The following is a 24936-nucleotide window of genomic DNA, read 5'->3' on the forward strand; positions in this document are numbered from 1 at the left end:
TTAACTTGCGTAAGAATTTTGATCATATTTGCTGCCTCTTTGAATTTTCTTGCGAAACAGTTGTTTTTATCAATGTAGGACATGTTTGTTCTGTCCCAGAGTACATCATGACCAGTAAAAGCTGTGCGAAATGCCAAGCCAGACTTATGTTCCCTCTTTTTTTGTACGTCCTTTTGATGTTCGTTCATGCGGATTTCTCCCGTCTGGGTATATGTAGCAGATGCCACAGGAACAGTGATTGAACTTCTTAACCACAGAAACCTCCGCATGATTATAGTGAAGAAATATTTTTTACGTCGATTTTTTTTTCTTTTGTGACTGTTTCCTGCGCTTTGCATTTATTGTAAGAATATAATTCTAAACTATCTACCTAGACTTTTTAAATTGACGCCAAATTAATTCGGTCTTGGACGGATTTTTCTCTTAGAAAATTGGGGATTTTCTTCTCCTAAAATAATCTGGCTGATATTGAACACACAGGCGTTTGGCGTGAGGGTGAGTGTACATTCGTTATCCACCTCAGTTCTTATTTTAATCAGCCCAACAAGAAAGTACCGATATGGAAATCTTGTGGATCAATATACACTTGCTAGACTCTGTGACAAATAACTGCTAACATCTGCCCTCGCCTTTCAATGCTTGGTATGTGGCAACTGAAATCGTTGTGGAATACTTCTGATTAGATGTTAGTCGGGCGTCTCATTTTTATTAGAGGTGTGTGTATTGGTAGCAAGGAAAGAAACTGATTTTCATCTTGATTTTAAATAGCTGTAGCCAAAGCGTAGTGTTAGATGAGCAGAATTTGGTGAAATATTGGAGACAATACTGTGGGAGAAAAACAGAAAAAAATAATACAATGAAAAGAAGGCATTATTATGGCCTTTTTTCTTGACCACTAGTATTAATAAATTAAAGAATTAATTCGGTATGTTAGTCAAGTAAATAATAGTTTAATATCCGACATGTTTCACTGACTAATATCTGTCAGCATTTTCAAGGATACACTGGTAAGAAATGGAAAGTCATAAAAACTAGGAAACTAACCGACAATTCTAAAAATTATATAAAGTTATCACTGTGCGTGATACAATACGCGTGTCGCACGTACAACGTTTTATTTGTTGAGATATTTATTGTAATTTTCATGAAAGTTCATTTCTTTTTGGTTAAATGATCTGATTAGAGTTTCCACATATCTGGTAGGATTAGGCCATGATTCTTATTTAAGTTACCTGTTGAACGGGCGACTGTAGCAGCTTCTTTGAATGTTCTGGAATGGCAGTTCTCTTCTATGTAGGGCATATGACTCATATCCCATTCAATATTATGGTTGATAGAGGCGAAGTGGGAAGAAAGGCCTGATATATGCTGTCTGTTATTCCTTACATAGCCTATGTGTTCCTTCTTTCTTGTTTCAAAACTTCTAGATGTCTGTCCGATGTAATTAAGGCCGCATGAACAGGGTATGCTGTAAACTCCAGAGTATTTGTAGAAAGGATGGCTATCTTTCGGGGATCTTATAAACTTTTGAATGGTCTCCATAGGTTTGAAGGTTACTCTGATATTAAATGGTTTTAGAAAAAGAGCTATTTTTTTTTGATATGGTACTAACAAATGGAATTGTTGTAGAGCTGATGTATTGGGTTTCATCTCGTTGTCTTTGTGGTATGTCATTGAAGAGAATCTTGTTGATGAGTCTTGTAAGGTAGCCATTTAGGGAAAGTTCTCTGGATATTTTCATTAATTTTTCTTGTAAGTCGCCAGGGTCTATGGTACACTGTACAGCTCTTTTTTTTTAAGCATATGGATAATGCTGAGTTTCTGGGATATGTGGTGAGACGAGTCGAAATGGAGGTAGCGTCCAGTGTTGGTAGGTTTTCTGTATACCGACAGGTTGATGCTATTGTCAGTTTGTTTCTTAATAAGGACGTCTAGAAGTGGAAGTTTATTATCTTTTTCTAGTTCCAATGTGAACTTGATAGTGTTGTGGAAGCTTGTTTAGATAATCCATTAATTCTTCTTTTTTTGTGATTTCAAATGATGACGATGTCGTCAACATACCTGAACCATGTGGGTGGTTTAGGGGTAATTTGGGATAAAATTTGAGTTTCCAAATTTTCTAAGAATAGGTGGGCACAAGAAGGAGAGAGAGGGCTACCCATGGCTAATCCAGTGAGTTGTTTGTAGTAGGTTTTTTTGCCATGTAAAATAATTCGAAGTTAAACAATGCTTGAACAACTTTGTGATGTTTGGTGGGAACAAGTTTTCTAAGATGTCGATGACTTCTGAAACTGGAATATTTGTGAATAGAGATGTGACATCCAGGCTAGCCATAATATTATCTTCAGAGATACGGGTGTTTTTTTAATTTCTCTAAGAAATGTTGGGAGTTCTTGATATAAGAATCTGTGTTGTGAATGTGTTTCTGTAACATTTTGGCTCGATAATTTGATAGTTTGTAAGTAGGGGAATGGATACCGTCTATTATTGGACGTAGTGGTGTATTCATCCGTTAACTCCAAGACTATGGTGTTCCCAAAATTCATAAAGAAGGTACACCACTACGTCCAATAGTAGACTGTAGCCATTCCCCTACTTACAAACCATCAAATTATCTAGCCAAAATGTTACAGAAACACATTCACAACACGGATTCTTATATCAAGAACTACCATTCCAGAACATTCAAAGAAGCTGCTACAGTCGCCCGTTCAACAGGTAACTTAAATAAGAATCATGGCCTAATCCTTCCAGATATATGGAAAACTCTAATCAGATCATTTAACCAAAAAGAAATGGACTTTCATGAAAATTACAATAAATATCGCAACAAATAAAACGTTGTACTTGCGACACGCGTATTATATCATTGTATCATGCACAGTGATAACTTTATAATTTTTAGAATTGTCGGTTAGTTTCCTAGTTTTTGTTACTTTCCATTGCTTACCAGTGTATCCTTGAAAATGCTGACAGATATCAGTCAGTGAAACATGTCGGATATTAAACAATTATTTACTTGACTAACATACCGAATTAAGAAAAGAAGGCATATTTTAAACATATTTATCACGTATGTGATTTAAAGAAAAATCAAACGTCATGTTTTTAATTGAAAAGCAGGATTCTATTTTATTTTAAATAGACAATGTTGTAAAAAAAAATCCTCAAGTTCATTATATTATGAATAGTATATTCTAATTATATGACGTTTACCTAGCACATAAGGAACATCTATTAATATTCAACAACACCGAAAATATTTTGTTCCTGTTTCGCAATTCAAGGCAAAATCCTCGCATATTACCACACCGACTGCAGTAGTAGTAGTAGTAGTAGTAATGGACAAATAGGGAATAGATGAGGCTCTTTAGGGAGCTTGTGTTACCACAGGGCGTATTAATTATGTTGAGCAGTTTTTATTTGCTTCCGGTCTGGTCAGTTGTAAACACTAAACGACCTTGCACTTCGAAGTGTAATCGACTGCGAACACCGGCGCTTGGATTGATGGCAACTTCGCCTGTAGGTGTTGTAGCGATAAGGCATTTCACATACGTTTCAGCAAAAGCCCCTTCATTGGTAATAAATGTCGTGTGACATGACCTTATCGCCTGTTTGCAAAGGCCTGGAAAGATATTAATGAGTTATTTCATGCCTTACGATCTACTTGCATTAGTCTGGATCCACTTATGCTTGATAATCAATCAGAATTAATGGTTTTCTTGGCATTCTTCTTGATAATTGAGACCTGCTTGTTGCGTTAACCTTACGTTTACTAGTAAGGGCACCGATCATTATTTCTGAATAATACCAAATGAGAAATTTAGGTATACTGTCGTATTTTTTTCTTTATTTATATATTGCCTATGCATCCAGTTCAAATCCTCTGGAGCAGTATCTTTAAATGTTTTTAGACTGTGGCTCTACATAAAAAATCTTATTTTTCACGGATCTCATAAAAAAAAAGTTTCATTAAAATTGGATTAGCTGTTGTGGAAGTGTTTCACGCGAACTGGATCAAAGCGGATCTAATAATATTCGTTTACCAACTTGTATCTAAAAATATTGACTCTGGGACAGTTTACACGTTAACTGCCCTTACCTTATTTTGGGAAGCTCTTGGAAATGCTCTACAGCAGTGTTTCTCAAAGTGTGGTACGCGAAAGGTCGTTAAGGGGTATGTGGCAGTTTTCGGCTATGCATAATTAAAGGAGTCATTATATTTTTCAACAAACAGTGCAATTAGAGACAACCGGGATAAAACGGCACTAACTAATGAATCACATCCCCTCTCCAACAGAACTTGCTGTATAGACCAAGCAAAACCATATGTTGCCGGTGGAACATATGGTTTTGCTTGACACCACCCCCGTCGTTAACGTGTTAAAACTAAGAAATATACAGTGAATGCGTTTCAGATATTATGGAATTCGGTTGAAGGGAATTAGCATTTCAACTCAACTGTTGAAATGCTAATTTGTCTTTGGTTCGCGCGATCTTTTGTTAATACCGCACCAATCATATGCAGTTCTTCGCTGCTCTACGTATCTCAAGTCTTGTAAATTACTGGTAATTTTTGCTTGAAATAATGGGAAAGAAGATGACGCTATTTGGGTAGATGACTTTGACGACGCACACAAAGAAACTGTTCTCGATGCCAAAAGTAGTAGGAGCTTCTTGTTCTTGGTAAGTCGCACCATTTTCAGTTTTTTTCTGAAAACTTTAGTTTCCGAAAATTCCCGCACGTGTCTCGCAACACGATTTTTTTGCCTTAATTTTGGGAAAAAGTTAGAGTTATATTCGAGTAAATACAGTATTTTTTTTTTTAGATTTAAAATTCTTACGTATGGATCATTGGTTAAATATTGGATTTATAAAACCCCCAAAAGAGAGCAATATAGCAAATACAAGTAGCTGTAAGCAACAAGAAAACATTGATATTGCATCTGGATCAAATGAAGTTGATGAGTGTCGTCTGACATCTCTAGAGAACCAAAATTTAAAAATAAATCATATTTTTTGCTTACATAACATATAAATTCAAATAAAATATATATTTATTTTAAATTAATTTATTAATTTTAATTTTTTAATTCATTCATTAATTAATTTTTTAATTAATTAATTAGGGAGTACTTAGTAATAATGAAAATTTAAGAAGGGGTACGCAGATATCTGAAGTTTGAGAAACAGTGCTCTACATAATAGAAAGATTAAAAATTCGAATATTTTGTTTCACTTTTTAATGTGCCGATTGAAGAAATATTTAAAAAATACTGACCAGGGAATTACTACGTCCTTTTTCTCAAGGAAAATACGCGATCCTGTGCCCTACAAGCTTACCGCTTTCGTAATATAGTCAGTTGGAAAAGACCTAGATTCGATTCTCATCGTTGATGTTGGCATATTTCTTAGACATGAAAGGACTTTTTAGCATCCAGTTCGTTTTTCGTCCTACAATGGGACATATTATTCTGAGGGAGAGCATACAATGAAATCATAGTTTCATTGTACGCCCTCTGGCGGCTTAGAGTGGACTCTGTAGGTAGCTAATGTAGAGGGGGTTGGTTAGAAATCGTCTGCAGAATAAGGAACATAGATCTAGTCTAGGGAAGGGCCGCTCAAAAAAAAAAAAAAGAGCCAGAATTAAGGAATAGAATATTGGAAGTCTGATCTATCAGGAGGGAAAAACAAACAAAAAAGGGAACTTAGATGATGGACAGTAAATAGAAAATTGCCTTGGTAATTGATCGAAAAGTCTTCTGGACCAACATTCTGTTTCGTGCTAGCTAACCAACCTCTATTTTCAAAGTATTAGCCAGTTAAATGGTAATTTTCACTGGAAGGTGAAAATTACCACTGTGGGGTAGAGGTAGGTAAAGAAGATTACAAATACATATGCAACTACGATTAAGTAGTAAATGTCAATAATAAATCATGCCTAGAAGACAGGCAAAAAATTTAAAAAATAATAATTTTGGTGCCCGTACGGGGGAGGGAGAGCCATATTTGGTCAAATAAAATCGACTAAATAAAGATTGTTGTTTTTGATCCAGTGGTTGTTTCCGTCCTCTACATCGAACTGAAAAAGGGAATCAATAAATCCGCCAGAAATTCTGTCTTGTAGTAAACAACTTGAATCAAGACTTTTCTTGTTCTAGAAGAGCAAACATTGAACACACTATGAGAGTCTCTTGCCACTTTTGTAACTGGAACTACATTTGTTTCGTGTAGGAGCTTAAATGACTGCATTGCTGGAACATGGGAGAGGCTGAAAGGATTTAAGAAGCTTTTTTTTTTTCTTGTTTTTAGCAAAGGTGGACGTCTGTTGAAAATATAAAAAAAAAAACAAAATCTGATATTCAACAACTCCAAAGTTTTCGGATGATCTGTAGCGCATTTTAATCGCTTTATACTTTCCGGAATGACTGGCATTTCAATGCGATTATGCTTTGGACATAACGGGATTCACACGAGTATATTTCACTGTCTTAATCTTGTGATGCAGTGTTAAGACAACGCGACGTTTGTCCCTTTTTGTTTGGAAAAATGTGAGACCGAATCCTTGCTTTCGACGTGAAATTTTTCAAATGAAGGCAAGGTTAACCGATGTCGGAATGGTTTAAGAGCGTTTTCCTCTCAAAACGAACAGACACCATCTGGTCGGGAAGACATACATAATTAATAGCCAAAAATATATTGAAGTGTTGAAATACAATTAGGCGAATTGTGAAGCCACTTCCTGTAATGAGTCCTGGGAAGCCATGAAAGTAGAACCTAACGTGTTGTATGACCTGCGTATTGGATAAAATCAATAGTATCCACTTTGTGTGGATACCATCTACAAAATATTATAAACCTATACTGGTGTAAGTGTGCTCCCGATTTATTTATTTTTACACAATATGGAAATCGCTGGTCCATAGATCAAACATGGAACTTTTTTCAAACTGCTTTAGACCGTTATAAATCAGAACCAGTAGATATAGAATATCCCTCCCACAAAGGGATATTCTATATCTACCGTAGGATTCCAACCAGCAGCCTGTTGATTGGAGAGTAGGTTCGCTATCCACTCGGCTAACTAGTCCCAAAGTACTTATAAAATAAAATGCATGTTTTCCGTTTTTCAACAGAGGAATCTAGGATAATTTTAATATTTATAAATATCTATGCATATTCGAATGTTTTACTCTTGTTTTTATATTTTAAACAAAGATAAATTGAACATGCTATGAATATTATTGCGAGGATTCCTCCCTACTTTGAATCAATATTTTAGATCAGTATTAAATATTTAGGAGCATCGTGAATTTCTTCAGATAAACTTGGTATTATTCTATGTTTTGTTCTTTTCCTCTTTTATGTGACTGATTGACTATGGATAGCAGCATGTATGGTCGACGATTTTCTTCGCCACGTGCAACATTAATACCAAAACCTACTTACTTTGTTCTTTTGTTTCCTGTAGAGCAGGGAAACAGGATTATCTTTTTAGGTTTCTTACGATACTAAAATTATCATTAGATTTACTGTCTTTCAAGGGTTAGATGCACATATACACTGCTTGGAAAGAAGTCAATGGACACCCGCATGGACAAGATGCATCGTGCCATCGTGTCCGCGTGAAATGCTTGCGGGAAGAGAAGTTGGAAACAGGCGTTGTGATAGGATGCCATGTTTACCGAAGCCCTGTTTGGTAAAGTGTAAACAAATTGGCCCATCCCAAGTCAACAGTCAGCGATACCATACGGAGATGAAAGCGCAGGGAGTTAACTGCTAGTACTATTCAGCAGTGGACGACCCACGACAATACGTAAAAACTGTCATTCGTCGCCCGACACGTTGAATGCGGAGTTCCGGGCATCGGCTAGAACACGAATCTGCACAACAACAACATTTAAAACGAAGCTGACAACATGGGTCTTCATTGTAGGACCGCAATGTGCAAACACCACATTACCCGAACCAATATGCAGCGTTGCAAAGAGCGTGTACAGTGGAACGTGGAAGCTTGGAAAGCTATGTTATGCAGTGACGAATCACGCTATACCCCCCTACCGAGCAGATGGACGGGTGTAGATGTGGCGGATGCCCGATCAACGTCTCTTAGCAGAGCGCGTAATCGCATCTATTAAAATCGGAGGTGGGTGTGTGATGTCATGGTCCTGTTTTTCCTGGTTTGGCCTCGGACCTCTGTTTGTGGTGCCACAAACATTGAATACCGAGAGGTTTCTGAACATTCTGGACAATGCAATGGTTCCTCTTTTGTGGCGTTTCTACGAACTGACCATTGTCTCTTTCAGCAAGACAATGTCTTAAAGTTGCTGTAAACTGCGTGGTTTGTGGACATGAACGACACCACACTTGACTGGCTTCTACAGAGCCTTGATCTCAATCTTTATTGAACATATATGGGATGAACTGGAGCGACGAGTGAGGCGACCCTAGGTCGCCTCACTCGGCGATCCTCGATTATACATAAGATATAAGAAGAGTAAAAAAAAATGTGTCTGTCCCACAACAGTCCAGGACCTCATTACATGCCTACAGGAAGAATGGAGTATCTAAAATTCCCATTGATCGCTATCATACGCTTATGGAAAGTATGGCTCATAGGATTGCTGCAGTTATCGCAGCGAAAGGAGCTTCTGCATCTTATTAAGTTGGGTGCCATGGCTGTTTTGTTCCTCACACGATAGTGTCCGTTGACTTCTTTCGAAGCAGTGTACTTCGACCGTGATCATAAATGCTTTTATCGAATTGAATTAGAGCAATATCCGAATAATATTAGAACCCTGCCAGGTTTAATCATTTTAATAGAAGAAAATCTCATTCATTTATGTGCATTACCTAATAGATAGGAAATAGTAATCATGCAATTGGTCAAACAGGCAATTTATTCTGGATTGTGGCGTGTGTCCAGCTAGTCTGACTGTCTCTAACTGGTCAGTGATTGCATATTACGAAGGTTTATAGTATAATCATTCAGTCATTGAGCAGTATACTGTTCTATTCATGATTTTTTTAAACTCTTTATGCGTGTACACTGACGAGTTATTCAGATAAAGTAGGCTTGTTATTAGTATGGAATAGACAACCGAACGCATGAGCATGTATTATGTAAATTAACATTCCGGAGCTTTATGAAAACATCGTTGTATGGTAGTGCCATCTAGTGATAGTGTTTTGAAATTAGTCGGTAAAAGGTTTAAAAATGAAATTTGTGGGTATATATATGTTCACCATTTATCCTAGTGTTTTTGTAATTCAGAAATTTACCAGCTTAATGTGACCACATACAATTTTAGGTATTAAATAACTATTTTGGAGAATAATGCATAAATTTCATTTACTCTTCCGAGTTTAACAAGCCCTTGTTTTAATTTTTCGTAGAGAGCGATTGGGCTACAGAAGAGAGTCAATCTACTAGCAGCAGCAGCGGAGGAGGAGGCGGTGGGGGATCAGTTCGAGGTAGTTTCAGTATTTTTTTTTAAAAAAAAAATAGGTGGATTGTTTGTAGAATGTTGTTACGTAGACATACGATCTAATATCCTGTGTACGCCTAAATTCGATAAGAGAATTTGTGGGATAAACTTTTTACAAATGCTTTTTATTCGCAGAAATAATTTTAAATGCCAAATTAATCGAAACGGAATTATGGTGTCAGCGCAATGGCGATGACATAAGTTAATACGAGCAGTGCATTTAATATAGTGAGAGGAACTTGAATATAATGCGGTATAATATTTGAAAGGGGGGACTTAATAAGATTTATATATACATAAAATTAATAAGTGCATATGTAATGCTAGGTTGGCAGCAAAAAAGAAATAAAATACATTAAAAAATGAAAAAAAAAACGCATGTATCTAACACCTTGCTAGTAACGGTGCACGTATTGCTGACAGTGTTAACTACCTTTCCGAGTACCAGCTGGTAGATGTTACCAGAACTTCTTGGCATGAAATTAGTATTATACTAGGGGGGCACAGCCCCCCCCTAGCGTCTACTGGGTCTTCTTCTGTAGAAGCAAGACATGTTGCTTGAGTTCCGGCTGGTATGACAAAAAACGTGACATAAAAACGTTTCAAATTTCGGCTTATATATATATAGAGTAGATTTTATTTACACACACACACACACACGCACACAGATATGATGAGTCCCAAATATCTTCTTTAGGTTATTCCAACTTTATTATAGCGGAAAAGCTCCAAAGCGAAATGCAGTTAGTACGCCAGTTGTAAATGAACCACTTCGAAAACCAGACAGGAATTATTAGTTTCCAAAATCAGTTGTTTTCTTACTATCCTTGCTAGTTTTGAGCTCTCTTCAAGGTAGGTAGGAATAACCCACTTTGGAAAAACCTTTTCCAATAAAAAGAAATCTTAAAAGAAAAAATCCAAACGACTCTAAAACCCAGTAGAAGTTGTGGAGTGTTTCTCTCTCTATACTTGGAAGTATATCTAGAACTAACATTTTCCTGCTAATTATTTGAAAGCATCAGTGGTGTGAAAATTTGCTGTTAGGAACGTTAACATAAGCCTTGAAAGTTTCCGAACTGATTAATTGGTATCACGTAAGCAAACTGCATTTTTGGGCTATAATGTGGGATTTTTTTTTTTTTTTTAAAGCATAAAGTGGATTTGTCTGCAGAAGACCGGATCTTACAGGCAATTGTTTGCCTTTTTATCTCTAGCAGAAAGATTCTTATCCAATAAATGAATATATATCTGTGTATAATTTTAGACAACAGTTGGGATTTAGGAGGGACTTGGTTAAATAATTATGAGTAAATAATTATAATTATCATAATTAAAATAAGTAATTCAAATACCTAGGATTATGTTGGTCACGATATGGATGCTATAAAGTTTACTATATGAACCGATAGATGGCAGCACATGCTACACGGTACTCCTGTGCTTGATGGTAGATGGCAGCTCATATTGTACGTTGCTCTTGCTGTCAAGCGTTTTTACTTACTTCCGCTTTTATGAAAGCAGCTGCAGTTTGGGAGCTTATTTTTCACATGTTAATGTTTTTGTGCGTTGAATCAGTTTGTTTCTTAAGAAGGAATAGTTAATAATGTCATGTAAATCAATCCGTGCCTTTGTACTAAAAATTGTATTTGGCAGGAAGGAGAATCCAAATTAAATATTCATGTGTTCTGCATACGAGATTCGCGCTTTAATGCCCAGCCTATAAATATTTAATTTTATGCAGACAACTGTTTCGGATTAAGAGGGCAGCGTTCCGTTTTTTTTTTTTCTGTATATTCACGACAAATTACTCTTTTGAAGTCTGAAAGAAATATTTCAGAAAATGTTAATTTATTGGATTATTAAAAAATATAGCATCTACTAAAGGTTTTTCTGTGGAGAGACAAACTTTAAAGTATAAAAATGGATTATTATATTAACGCTTAATAATATAAACCATTGATCCTTTAAATAGTTATTATACGTTACCTCCTACATTTTATTTGAATTTCTCCAGCTCCAGATATCCTATTCTTCTTTACGGATGCCTACAGTCGGTTAACGAAAAATTGTAAACTAGAAAGCATAAATGTTTGCCATTCTAAAATGCTTCCTCAGCCACGTCTAAATCCCTCTGCATTGTGGGTTATCTTTTCAACTTCGTTGTAATCGATTTCGGCAAACAGTTCACTCCGATTCCTTAGTCCGTGCTGCCATCTATCGACCTTAGCGATCGCAAATATTTCACGAAAAAATATTACGTGTATTAAAACGTTGCAGAACATTTTTTTTTTTCCTGCAGAGCATATATATTTTTTTTACTGTATTTACCTAAAAACAATAATATTAGAAATCTATCGCAGATTGATTCATTCCATTTTCTGTAGCTGAGAGTAGGTTGGAAGGGCCGTTATGTCGGCGGTTTGCATGTTAATCTGAATGCCTGTTTTTTTTCTCTGCAGTTTAAACACATCCTAAGGTGTGTATTCAATGACTAAGTGAAATCTCTCTCTGAAATAATGACTTATGAATAGATATCCAGGTAATCATGTTTGGCCACTGCACAGATGTTACTGCAAACACGATTCCTGTATCTGCTCGCTGATGCGGAAACTATACGTGCGTCACATGACTCCATTTACTCCGATTGGACTTCATTATGTGAGGCCAGACTGGTATTCTGTTTACCTGTTGGGGGAGCCACGATAATTGGTAACCTAAACACCTCCCGGGCTCCCACTGACTTTAATTAAATCCGAACCTACCTACCTCTTCCTCCTCCGTATGCCATGGATGGAGGAGGTAGGTTTTGGAGCTTTTTTTTGCTCTTGATATTTTTCTTTCCTATCTTGGCCTCTTTCATACAATTCTTTCTTGTTTCTGCCATTCTTTTATTTTTTCATGTTTCTTCCCCCCCCTCTTCCTTTCTGTTTGTTTTTGTTTCCTAGTTTTTTTTATATTTTTTGTTTATTTATTTTTTACTCATTTTATATTGAAAAACATTTTTTTTTAATGTTTTGTACTTCATTATCTGCGAGTAATGATAGGTTAGTCTTTATAAACATCTCTCTTTTAATCATCAGTTGTTTTTTTTTTTTACCCTTAAATCCTTGTGGTCCCTTCAATTCAAAACGAAAAAAAAAAACTTCCTTGTATTCCCTAAGGACATGTACGATTTTTAAGATGCATTTCGGGAGGATTCATAAAGGAATCAAAAATTTAAAAATATTAAGAAAACTTTAAGTAAGCTATTTTTAAATTAAATAAAAAGTGAACTCGATTCTGCTGGTTTGTGATGAATTATCAACAAAGGCTATCCTTCAAGAAGCCACGATTACGTAAAATGAGGAATAAAAGGTTCTGTTAGATGTATTCATTGGTTATTCCAAATTCGTTGTTTGGAGATCTGTAAATCATAGGAATACTTACCGAGCTTTCTATTCATAAGTGTCCTATTTTCCCGTTAGTTTATATGCTTTTTTTTAACTCTTTCCTGATCTACTTTTCATATTTTGGGGTTTATTTATTTCGGTATTCGTTTTCTTATCTTACAAAACTGCTAAATATTTAGTAAGCTCCTTATATTTGCTTTCCACTGTTTAAGCTAGTTAATCTCACTGTGGACTTCAAATTTTTTTATTTTTTTAAAAAGACATTGTGCTTATATAGCAGATACCGACTTTGCTAGACTCTGCTGTCATCCTTCATATGACAACAATCTCCGCTAGTTGAATTTCATGGGGAAACGAAGGGATGCGTCCACAAGTTCCCCCTGTTTTCTAAAGTATCATTCATACCACAAAAGGAATTTTTTAGTATTCTCCAAAGGGTAGCAGCATCACGTTCTTTCTCAATGGGGAAACATAGCAACTTTTCAGTCAGCTGCTGCTTGCCATGTCGTTGTGTGTGCGTGCGTGCGCGCGCGCGCGAGCGGATTATATCATCTGAGCATACGCTTCTGTATTTTTTTTTTTTTTTCATTTTTTTACGATTTCTTTGGATTATAGGTTCTACGCACCGTTTTCTACTCACCAATATGTTGCACGTGTTTGAAAAAAAATAAAATCCATGTTTGTTAGGCGAATGCTTGCGATTGTAAGAACAACAGAATGGAAAGAAAAGAGAACTACAGAGGTAGGGAATAGCTTTAAAGTGCTGATGCTTTCAGTACTCTACCCGACATACTCAGTTCATTTATTTCTTAGGGGTGTGTGTGTGTGAGAGAGAGAGAGAGAGAGAGAGAGGGTGGGTGATTGTAAAGACCATAAATGAAGACGTAAGACAAAAGAGAAAGTTCGAATAGATTGCATATTTCAACACCAGGGGTCGCTCGCTACCTTATTGGCGAAAAGGAATTTATTTTTGATCCAAAACATTCGCCCCAACTTTTTTTTTATGGGTGGATGCGGAACATTACAAGCAGTAAGTAGATGCGCGTAAGAATATACAGGCTTTGCAAGAAAGGCCAAGACGGTTACACCCATAAGCGCGGAAGAATGCCGATCACTCAGCCGACGACATATCATGGGTTATTCATACTTTAGTTTCGAAGCAATGTCGGGTACTTGTCTTTTCAAATCCTTTGGCCTCAGACTTGCCAGTCTAATAAACCATTCGTTTAGTTGGGTCAAAGTATGTCGTAATGCATTGCTTCTATTTTCTGGTGGTTCCTTATGCTTGAAGCAATTTCCATCGAGGCGTCTTCCTTCCTCTTGTTCTCGCTTTCAGTATATTATCATTTAGTATTCATTGCTTTTGAGAAACCGTTACTCCTCATCGGATATTACTTTCTGGTATTTGTTTCCTGCATATTACTATTGTTTGTTTGTAACTGATCACGCTCACAACTCCCAAGAGAAGCAATTTTATTGCGTTGTCAGACTCGTGTGGACGTGAAGAGAAACCTACAGAGTTTCTCTAGGTTGGCCAGTTTCTATCCCACGTTTTTGTTATGACTTCTTTTTTCCCCTTCTGGCGAAAGATGCAAGAAATTTCCTCCCGAAAAACGCATCTTTCTGATTTTAGGAAATTCCACGTATACACTGGAGATGGTAGATAACTTTCGTCACCTGTTACAACACTATTTTTGAGACTAGCAGTGGTATGTGCTCTGACTGCATTCCACTACAGGACTCGTAAGTCTTTCTTTTGCCGTTTCTTTTAGTTTTTTTTTCAGCATACTTCCTCTATTCCAGTGTTGTCGGATCTCCAAGAATACGACTGATGCTGGCAGAGATGGAGGACATGGCAATAAAACGGTTTTGTAGGCCGACCACCAACTGCACTGTCAGGTGCGCGTGGAAAGAATGTAGGGGATGGATGCCAAGGTCACGTTCATAAGGAAGCTGCCATTGTGTGTACAGCCTCCCATAATGTTTCTCTTCATATTTCGCTTTCTCGCAAATTGCATAATAAAATCCCTGAAGAAAATGATTTCACCATTGAGTTTGAAACTAGGCTTTAGTTCCTTTAACCTCATTATTTGGATTTAATTCTGTCTAGTTGTTCTCCCAACTTAACGAAACATTCAAAACTCTTGGAACATTTAGACCCATTTTCCTCAATAGTGAAGTCATTTCCTTAAGTGATTTTTTTTTTATTTATCCTTTCTCTACTTTTCTTTCATTCCATTTGATAGTGACTGAATAGAACAGGAATGATCTTATGATACCGATGATTGTATTCCCCATTACCTTACCCGCTCTCTCAACATTTTTTCCCCCACCAGTAAGCCTTTCAGTGTCCGCGCGGTTAGCCTACTGGCTGTATATGTACATACATGTATAAAATATGTACATTTATATATGAATATTGTCAGATTAGTTAACAATATAAAATCCATTGTTGTATATTTTAAAACAAACCTTACATAGGTTTAAGGAAAGGTGTCTCCTCACAAGAGACAATAACGTAAATCGAATCCCATATGTAATTGGAAATATACCACAAAAAAAAAAATAGGAATTTCATTATAAAAAAGGAAATATGATTTATGGAAATAGAAATGTGACTGGTAACTTTAATTCATAATGCAGAATTCCATGGATAGTAAAGTTATGTTACATTAAAAGAAAAATACTGGCCAACTCATGTAAAAAGGACTGTAGGAAGAAGCAGACACTGAGCAGATTATGATGTTAAAAATAAGGAAAAATAAATTGTACATAATATACATTATTAAGATATCAAGAAATGTAAATCAAAATGCCAATTAGAATAAGCATTCTATGTACAAATGTATGTGTATATATATATATATATATATATATATATATATTTATTTGGATTGTACGTAGATGCTTTAGTGTTAATAAAATATACCTATGGCTTTGCGCTTCGCAACGATATGCCTGGAGAAGGAGTGTCCAAGGTTCGATTCCCGTCAACGATGTGACGAGCTGAAAAATCATCCATAGCCAAGTTAGCCGGTCTTGGGCGTGGACAGCAGGGTTTTTTCCTCCAGTTTATCCTGGGGTTTTTCATCCCGCAAACAGGCAAACCGGACCCGTGAACATACAGCCATAGGATATATAGACGGACAGAAGAGGAGATGGGCGCCATCTGTCTTAATTCACCGCCCATTAGACATTCATGGCTCAGCCAGGAGTGACCCAACGGTCTATTAAGGACTAGGGGAGAGATAGAAGCCTTTCAGTTGCGCTGATCATCCGAACTTTCATCATCAATAAAGATTACCACGTAGTATCATTTTCTCCTCCATGAAACATACTGTATCTCTTGCAGGCAATTTTACCTTTGCGTTTTGGGGGTACTAGAATAATGGCCGATATGATGGTTACCTTAATTTTTACGTTTATTCATGGGCTCTTACTTTCAGTTTTCCTCTCCGAACATTTTCTCACCAACGAACGTAGAATTACTCTTTATTCCTTGTTCTCCAACAAGGGCCCTAAAGGCATTTCATAATTAAAATAGTTGGCTCAATCCTAAATTTCTTCCTTGGTATAGAAAATCATAATATTTATATACAGGTTATATATTGTGTAATCTAGTACTAAAAGTCTTTTTTTCCAGTTATTATTCTTATAATCTTTGCATCATATCTAATTTTATTTTATTATATCGCTTTTTATACTCGCATTACTGTCATTCTTTACAGTATGTAAATGAGCAAATTTATTAAAACGAAGCGTATAATGATATTGATTAATACTAAATTTCCATATACTACTTGAAATTCTCCTGATTCCTACTGCAGTATCACTTATATGTATAATTTCCTGTCAGATCGATATACGTGAGAGGGCTTTATTGTTCAATACAATGATCATCTTTCACCAGTAGCAGATCCCATTCTTTTTTTTTTTTTTTTTTTTTTTTTTTTTCTATAGCATACAACTATTTCTTCTTCTTTGGAAGCCTGGCAAAGTACCAATGAACAAGACCTTAGCAATATTTACAACGTCTTAGATGATGCCTTCATATTAACCCTTATGAATAGCCTGGTTTGAATTAAATCTTTCCAAACTTAATCCTATCACAAGATCATGTAAAAAGATTTTACATGATCTTGTACAATCATGTAAATTTTCCCCCTTATATTATCTACGTTCTGTTTCTTCCTTAGAACGATATTTTTCGATTTTCTCCTGGAATAAGCATAATTATTGTTACCTCGAATCTAAAAAGACGTGTGTGGTGGAGGAGGGGGGGGATAAATTGTTTCTAACCTTTCTGTATAGACGAAAAATATATTATTTACATCATAAACTATATTATCGTTTACTATTTTCGAGATATATTTTAATATAAGCTATTTAAGTTTATCCTCCATGATTTTTATGACTCACTCAAGAAATCTCGAGAACCTGGAATACATTCTTATTGTGAGTGAGTGGGCTAAGAATGTTTTTAAAAACTTCTTTTCTAAATTAAATTTATTCTATTGACTTTTGTACAATTTAAATACTTTTGAATAAATATGTACATAATTTAATATTAAACTGCCCTCCCACACGGCCGTTTTTATATAAATATGCTCGTGTCTTAATTTTTTTATCCTTTGAAAACAAGAGTAGTTTTAGATTATTATTATTTTTTTTGTCTGTTTTTCTATTCTTGTTTCATTCTACGCTTTCCATTAAATTCGAAGTAGGCAAGCAACGAGTTGAGCCTGTTTCTATTATTTCGATTTTCTCTTGAGAATCTGTAAGTTTTCAAATATCAAAGGCTTCAAGTGGGCGTAATTTAATAAATGGATTCGAGATCTACAGCTTAGCCTACGGAACACCCACCTGAACAGTGTGGGCGTCAGTTTCTTAATATTTAAGAACAGAGATGCTCCTCAGCATCCTATAGTATGTGGCGCCATCTGGTATCAGACGTTTTCTTTTTCTTGTGTGTTAATAATGTATGGAGTCGTATGATGTCGAAATTATTTTAAAATCGTGAAAATGTCACCGTTAGAAAAATATTATTTTTTTTCAACTACACCTTTACAAGAGTAATGACAGAAATAGATTTCTTATAAGTCGTAGCCGATAATGATTAAATAACATTTACTCAATTTGGAAAGCTTTCGGGCTTCGATCAATCCTTGCTTGTTCTAAAACCTGAGAGGTTTAATCAGGAATAACTTGAATAAGTCAGCGGTGTTTTACATTGTATATAGAATGACCGTTGTAGGATGCAATATTATTATCTTTTACTATTCTTGAGGTATTTTAATATAAATTATTTTTTTTAAAAAAAGATCTGATATTTAAAATTGAGAACTGAATGCTTATGGAAGAAATCTTTACTTTTTGTTTAATTTATAGAAGACAAATAGCGGTGTTAGATAGGTTAACTCACAAGAATAGACTTACAGGGTGTTCGGGATAAATTTGACATATTTATAATTAATTATATTTTTCCGTAAGTTACATGTATTAACACACACTTCTCTTCATTTAAAAGTTTGGACCCTTCTTCATTCATATACAAGATGTCAGAAAGGATGGATAGCTGGAACCCACCTGAATCATGGAAGAGAATAACTTGTATCATGATGATTCGTGCCCGCCATCAAAATAAGGATATTACGACTGCTGCCCAATGCTCCCTGAATACAGTAAAAACAATCAGGCATGAACTAGAGACTTGCAATGGTGACTACGAGGATGTAGCAAGAAGAAAGATCCCTAGCAGACGATCTGATTGCGTTCGTACAGCAGAATTCCTCGCAAATCTGCAGGAACAGGTGTTGAAGAACCCTGGCATTGGAATTCGGGCTTTGTTCGTGGAGTTGCTAACTGTAGTCAAGCCCTGGATAACAAGGGTAGCCAATGGTAGGCCGTATGTATGGCAGCAGGATTCGGCCCCTTGCCACACCTCTGGGAAAAGTCAAAAATGGTTGTCTGAAAATTTCTACGACTTCACCAGTCCAAATGTTTGGCCTCCAAACTCCCCAGACCTTAACCCCATGGATTATTTTGTATGGGGCGCAGTTGAAAAAGACACCAATCGCACTTCCAGTAATACAAAAGCCCAGTTAATGGATAAAATTAAAACAGTTTTTGCGGCCCTTCCCAGGGAGACTGTAGCATCAGCTTGTTCGAGGTTCCGAAGCAGAATTGAAGCTGTGATCGATGCTAATGGTGGTTATTTTGAGTAAATCTTGTTGATAGTATTGTAATTAACTCTGCCTGTAATGTTTTTTTGTCAATTCATTAAATTTAATAGATACAAAGAAGATTTTCTTTTTCCTTACGAAACTGTCAAATTTATCCCGAACACCCTGTATATCAATCCACTATATGAAAGGCTACAAATAGCACATCGTATGGACCAACTAAATATTAGATTGGAGTTCGGGTGCGTGTCATTTGGTTATGGTTCTTGTTTTAGAATTATTGCCAAATTTATGATGGCCGTTAACTGCACTGGTTTTTTTGTTTTTGGTGGTCGAAAACCCTATAGCCGAGGACCATAGACTGCGAAACTCCATTGCCTGTTTCGCAAAGTCATTGATTAACGATACTCTGGGATGATTGGCGTAGTGAACACTTCTTCAATGGCATGTTGTGGATTCCAATCCTAACTGTTGTCGCGTGGTTGTTTGCGAAAGTTTTTAGATTGTAGACTGTTTGGACCATCATTTATTATAGGCCTGAAGTGTCTTGAAAAAGATTCTTTGCTATCTGGAGCAATGTTCCCAGGTATTTTAATCTTGTCAGCTGAGGTACTAAATATGCTATAGTTTACTCAACTTTTGTGGTAGGATACACGAACAGAAAAATACTCGTTGCTATGGAAACATGAAAGCGAAACGTCACAAGAGTCATAAATTAAAAATATATATATATTGGAGATCGGTCTATCTATTGCTGAATAAACAGCGACAAAACTTATTTTCTTCATGTTTTCTATCATATGTATTACCAAGTTTCTATAAGTCTTGTAGTCGACAATTGGAGAAAGATACCGAAATCTTCATTTATCTCTCCTGTATTTTCTTCAGTTTGTATATTTTATTATTTTACTGAAGCCTTCTTTTCATTTTAATTCCATCTCCACTGATTTCCTTCACATTCGTTTGTATTTATTACGTGTTGTATTTGAGATGTTCTACAACTCTTTCATAAAGTATATATTTCTTTTGCATCCACTTCTACCTAATTTCTGGCTTACTTCCCACCTCTCAGACTTGTACATCGAAGCAAATTTGATCGTGGTTTATACATTCTTTCGATTTTTATAAATTCCTTTTGCTCAGCCGTATAGTTATACTTTTTATATTTTTCGTTGACTTGATTACGTGAACTATTCAAAGTTCGTCAGTTAATCTCATGACATAATTTTGTCCTGATATTTATATTGCTGACATCCTTTTCTTATATTTCCATCTCGAGCTTAATCTTGGGCAATCTCTTGACATCACTAGATACTTGCTTTTTCCAAAAAGGAATCTTTAATCTATATTTTTCATGTCTCGTTTAATTTTCTTGTTATATGATGTGTATTCACTTTGCTTATGCAAATCACAGTTGGATTACTTGCTAATAATAATGTATGCGACATATTGTCGCTTCTGTTCACATTTACTTAATATATAATTTAAGATGCGATGCAAATAAATGACATTCTTATCCTCATTGCGCCTTTGGGGGAGCATCAACTGTAAAAAAAAAAAAAAATATATATATATACAGTATATATAAGATTATTACCATACAGCCAACAACAACACGAAACTGATCCATTTCTTCATTATTATATAAAGTTAAACCCAAGATCAAAACCACTGACCCAAGAGAATACAGAGGGATAGCGTTGAACATAACTAATATCAACATTATATTTGCCCTGTCTAAAATAAAGTATCAATAGACAAGGAATAATATGAAAGAAGAACAGAATAGCACGGAATATACGTACATAAACGTGAGCTGTTATTGTGCAGTGCCAGCTTAACGGGTAAGCAGGTGATGCCTGGCATCGGGGCATTTTCAAGGGGCGCTGAAGTGAGCAGAACAAATAAAATTAAAACACATATTAATATTAGCGTTTATTATAATATTAATGGATACGCACTTAATATATTGTAATGAATACTGCGACTTTCAATAACGTTTAGGAAAATCTGCAAGTTGTTTTTTTCGTTATGTGTAGTATAGAGCTGGCCGAAGCACTAGACGAGCCAGGGACGCCTTACACTATCGACCTTTTTTACATGTAGTGCATGTACATCTCCAGTTATAATAGTTCACAGCCAGTAATCGGCAACTTATGCATCTGTAATTACTATTCTATGTGCATTTTTGTATGTTTTTCGATTTTTGCTGCGTTGTTAATATACGTATTTTTCAAAGTACACACTTTTATATAAAAATATTATTTTGGTTTTTAAACCTTTAAATTTTAACTACATTTAAAAAAAAAAAAAGTAAGAGGCGCTCAACTTAAAATTGCATCGGGGTGTCAGGACCCCTAGAGCCAGCACTGGGTGCAGTATATTCACCTCATAACATTTAGCAATAATAAGCACTATTTGAGAGCGTGAATGCAGATGGTAGAGGCGTGCTGTACATGAGGTTGACGATGAAGCATTGAAATTAACGACACATACGGCTAGATTAAAGATTTTTTATATGCAAATACAAAGTTAAAATTATCGTATGTGTACGAAAGGTATATTAAGTCATATTTTAGAAGATATCCATATTTAATTATATGATTTGCACCACTTAAATTGGTAACACGTAAGAATTGAAGGAGTAGAGAAACCTTTTTGCTTTTCTTGTCAAATGTAAAAGCATCCTTTGAAATATATCTTTACATCTGACAGACACACAAAAAAGGATCAGACATCAGATATTGATACGATGCCATAAGTTCATTTTCTCTAGACGATCTTCTGTAATTTAACATTTTCTTTCTTTTGTTTTTAGTGATGGTGGTTGGTTGTTCACTCTATGGTACATTAGTGCCACGGATGGGGCGAAAGCAAAGGAGAAGGTTGGAAATATTAGAATCTGTTTAGGAATTACATGAGGAGGAATGTTCCCAGAAGACAGGCCGTAAAAGAATGGAGTGGAAGAAAATTATGTGAATTTGGAATTCAGCTGTGAAGGGAACGGTAAATAGCTGCTGCGCGTTTAAAAAGAAAAAATAAATAAATTTAAAGGAGAACGAGGAGAAGTTATTTAATTCTGATAAACTGGAAATATTTGTAGAAAATGAAAACAGAAACCGAACGTATGTGTGAAAGAGAGTGGAGTAAATTGTTGACAGATAGGTCATTAATCAGCCTAATTTTATGCGTGGACCTAGTAAGTATACCTGGTCCAAGAAACCCTACTTTATAAACCAAATACTAGACATTTTAAAACCACTTCAGAACCTCAAAGTGCATAATTGGTGTCGGGGGGGGGGGATATCTTAGAACAGATGATGATGAAATTCATTTCCCATCCAAACAAATCGTAAACATCCACAACGGAATTCAAACCACTCGACCAACCAGACCGGAGAATTTCTCTCTTTTGTGTTATTCATCCTAGTATTTGAAGGCGTGCAGAAGGGAAGCAAGGTTCATGAGACGTTCGGCTTAAAAGCATTTAACGTCTCATGAACCTTGCTTCCCTTCCAAATTGATATCCATTGTTGGTATACAGTTTACGCATTCCCAACTCTCTAGTTTCACTTGCCATCCTGCGATCAATCCACCTTCCAAAAGCTGCCAGCATGACCACCACCACTTGTTACCTTCGACATGTGCAGGGCATTTCCCCCTCCCCCCTCGCTCACCTCGGGCGACTCTTGGTCTGGCGAGAAAGCAGCGATCTTGCCACCGACGCTGCTGCTTCTGCACGCCTCCGAATTAGCGGACGGTTACCATGACAACGGCTCATGATGTTTGTGCGTGTGTATCCAAGATGGTTACCTGATTTGCTAGCGACCCGTGAGTGTTCTGCCTACCACAACTCCGATTTTATACCGCTGTAAGTACGCTGGCTGGCTGGCGAGTGTGTAAAAATGTTCGTGTAGGCGGGTGATGTTTGTTAGTCAATGAAAAAATGCGGTGTGCCTCGCGCGTGGGAGGCTGAAGGTACAACCTTTGCAATGTCTACAATCCAGGAGTAAGTTTATTTATCGGTAGCCTACTTAAGTCGTTTCATAAAAGAAAAAAAAATGTTATTTCCCAGGAAATATCGTAGGAGGAATGCAGTATCTCATCCTGGTGTTTGGTTTTTTTTTTTTTAAATGAACCTGAACTACGAGATAAGAGAATATTCTAGTGATTGGTTCCCATCTTTTATAAAGGAGGGCGCTGCTGTTTGCCATCGTGGATGATAAAGGTAATGTTGAGGTGACTCTGCTCAGGTTTGATCTTTCTCTGACGAATTCGGTTGGCCGGAATGGGCAACTGTCCCATCACCTCGCAGGGAATACTTTATTCCACTCCCAAGTCGTTAACTATGAACGGACCACAATCTCCTTTAGGCATTTGTGTGGAGAAAGTCGCGACAACACCTACGATTATTATTCATCATCCTTCGCCGGATGCTTCCGTGTATCCGCAAGTGACCGTAGAAGAGACTTCTCCAAACACAGGTGCGTTTTCCCCCCCATTGTGTGCGGTTGTTGAATTACCTTCAGATTTCTTTTCAGCATTCGTAGACATCGCATTTATTTTATCGTTTAATCTAGCTGATCTAAAGTAGTTACATTATTATTTATATATTCTATTATGGAATAGTATTATATAATAGCATTCTGTATTATTATGTTATTATATTGGCAATGGAACAAAGAGCATGCTTTCTCTACGTTAATGGGAAGGGCAGAACTGATTTATCTTATTATATTGATGGTTTTGAAGCGTTGAGATTTGAAGAAAAGAATTCAGTGTTTGATATCTTTAAAGCTATTGAGTTAATTTATTTTAAATGTTAATCTAGGCATAAAAAGTTGGATAGATCTATAACATCCCAGCATCATGGATAAATGAATGACGGTTTTGAGCAGGTAGGGATATGAAATTTGACTACGTAATTTATAATTAACGGGAAATAAAAGTCATAACATCCAATAATCGCAGTATTTGCTGGAATAATAGAGGATGAAAATGAAAAAAAAAACAACCCTGCATATAGGGACCAAATAAATTGATCATTCTTTTAAGAGATTAGAAGATAATGAGAATTATAATCCTTACTGTATCTTGAGCGATACAGTAAGGAAGTATTTCAGGATAATAAATAAATAAAATCGTATTTTCTCTAGATGGATGCTTTTTGTTATATTTTAAAATTGAAATACGTGCTGCAGTATATCGTGGATAATATTACCTCATAAAGTAATATTCTTTGAATGTTTTTATGTAGTAATTATATTTATAATGCTCCCTGGGCATATCACTACCACTTTTTTTTAATCGAAATGCGCAATATTTGCATATTCGACATTTCTCTCCTGTTATTGATTCTTTCACATTGTGTGGGCGTACATATGAAGTAGCTAATTCTCAAACAAACAGCCTACTTATCATAAAACTGTTTACTCTCGTTGGCGTTGAGACTCTCTGCTAATTGTATTAACGGTGTCGGATAGTGACGTTATTCTCTGTTTACTGCTGTTGCTCAATATTCCAACCGTTTCAGCTTCTTCTCACCTACGCATATTTAGCTTCTCTCTCTCTCTCTCTCTCTCTCTTAGCGAATAAATAAACAGATGCAGTTAACTTCCAGGAAATTAAATGCATGGAAAGTCGACTTCCCCGCATAGCAGATAGGATTGCAGGGAAAGTACACCTGCAGGGGACAGTTCTGTTGGAACGAAGATAAACTTAGCCTTACACGGCTATAGATATAAATAAATCCCAGATTATAAGGAAGAATAAATAGAATTTAAGCTATCAAAACGTGCGGCAATGGTTGTTTCTATTTAATCTTATATATAAAAAGAAATGTATGTAACATTCTAGGCTTCTATTTAAATCTTTATG

General features: G+C 36.0%; 1 protein-coding gene across 1 annotated transcript in view; it reads left to right on the forward strand.

Moving 5' to 3' along the window:
• LOC150105640 (coiled-coil domain-containing protein CG32809-like) overlaps positions 1 to 24936 on the forward strand; it is a 774652-nt gene that overhangs the window by 13415 nt on the left and 736301 nt on the right. The window contains exon 2 of the mRNA XM_090394279.1: positions 9397 to 9474. The gene's annotated coding sequence lies outside the window, so the exon portion shown is untranslated. The remainder of the gene's footprint in view (positions 1 to 9396; positions 9475 to 24936) is intronic.

Source organism: Typopeltis vanoorti, chromosome 6 (assembly GCF_054136105.1).
Source record: "Typopeltis vanoorti isolate ZY-2024b chromosome 6, IOZ_Tvanoo_1.0, whole genome shotgun sequence".
Taxonomy (NCBI): domain Eukaryota; kingdom Metazoa; phylum Arthropoda; class Arachnida; order Uropygi; family Thelyphonidae; genus Typopeltis; species Typopeltis vanoorti.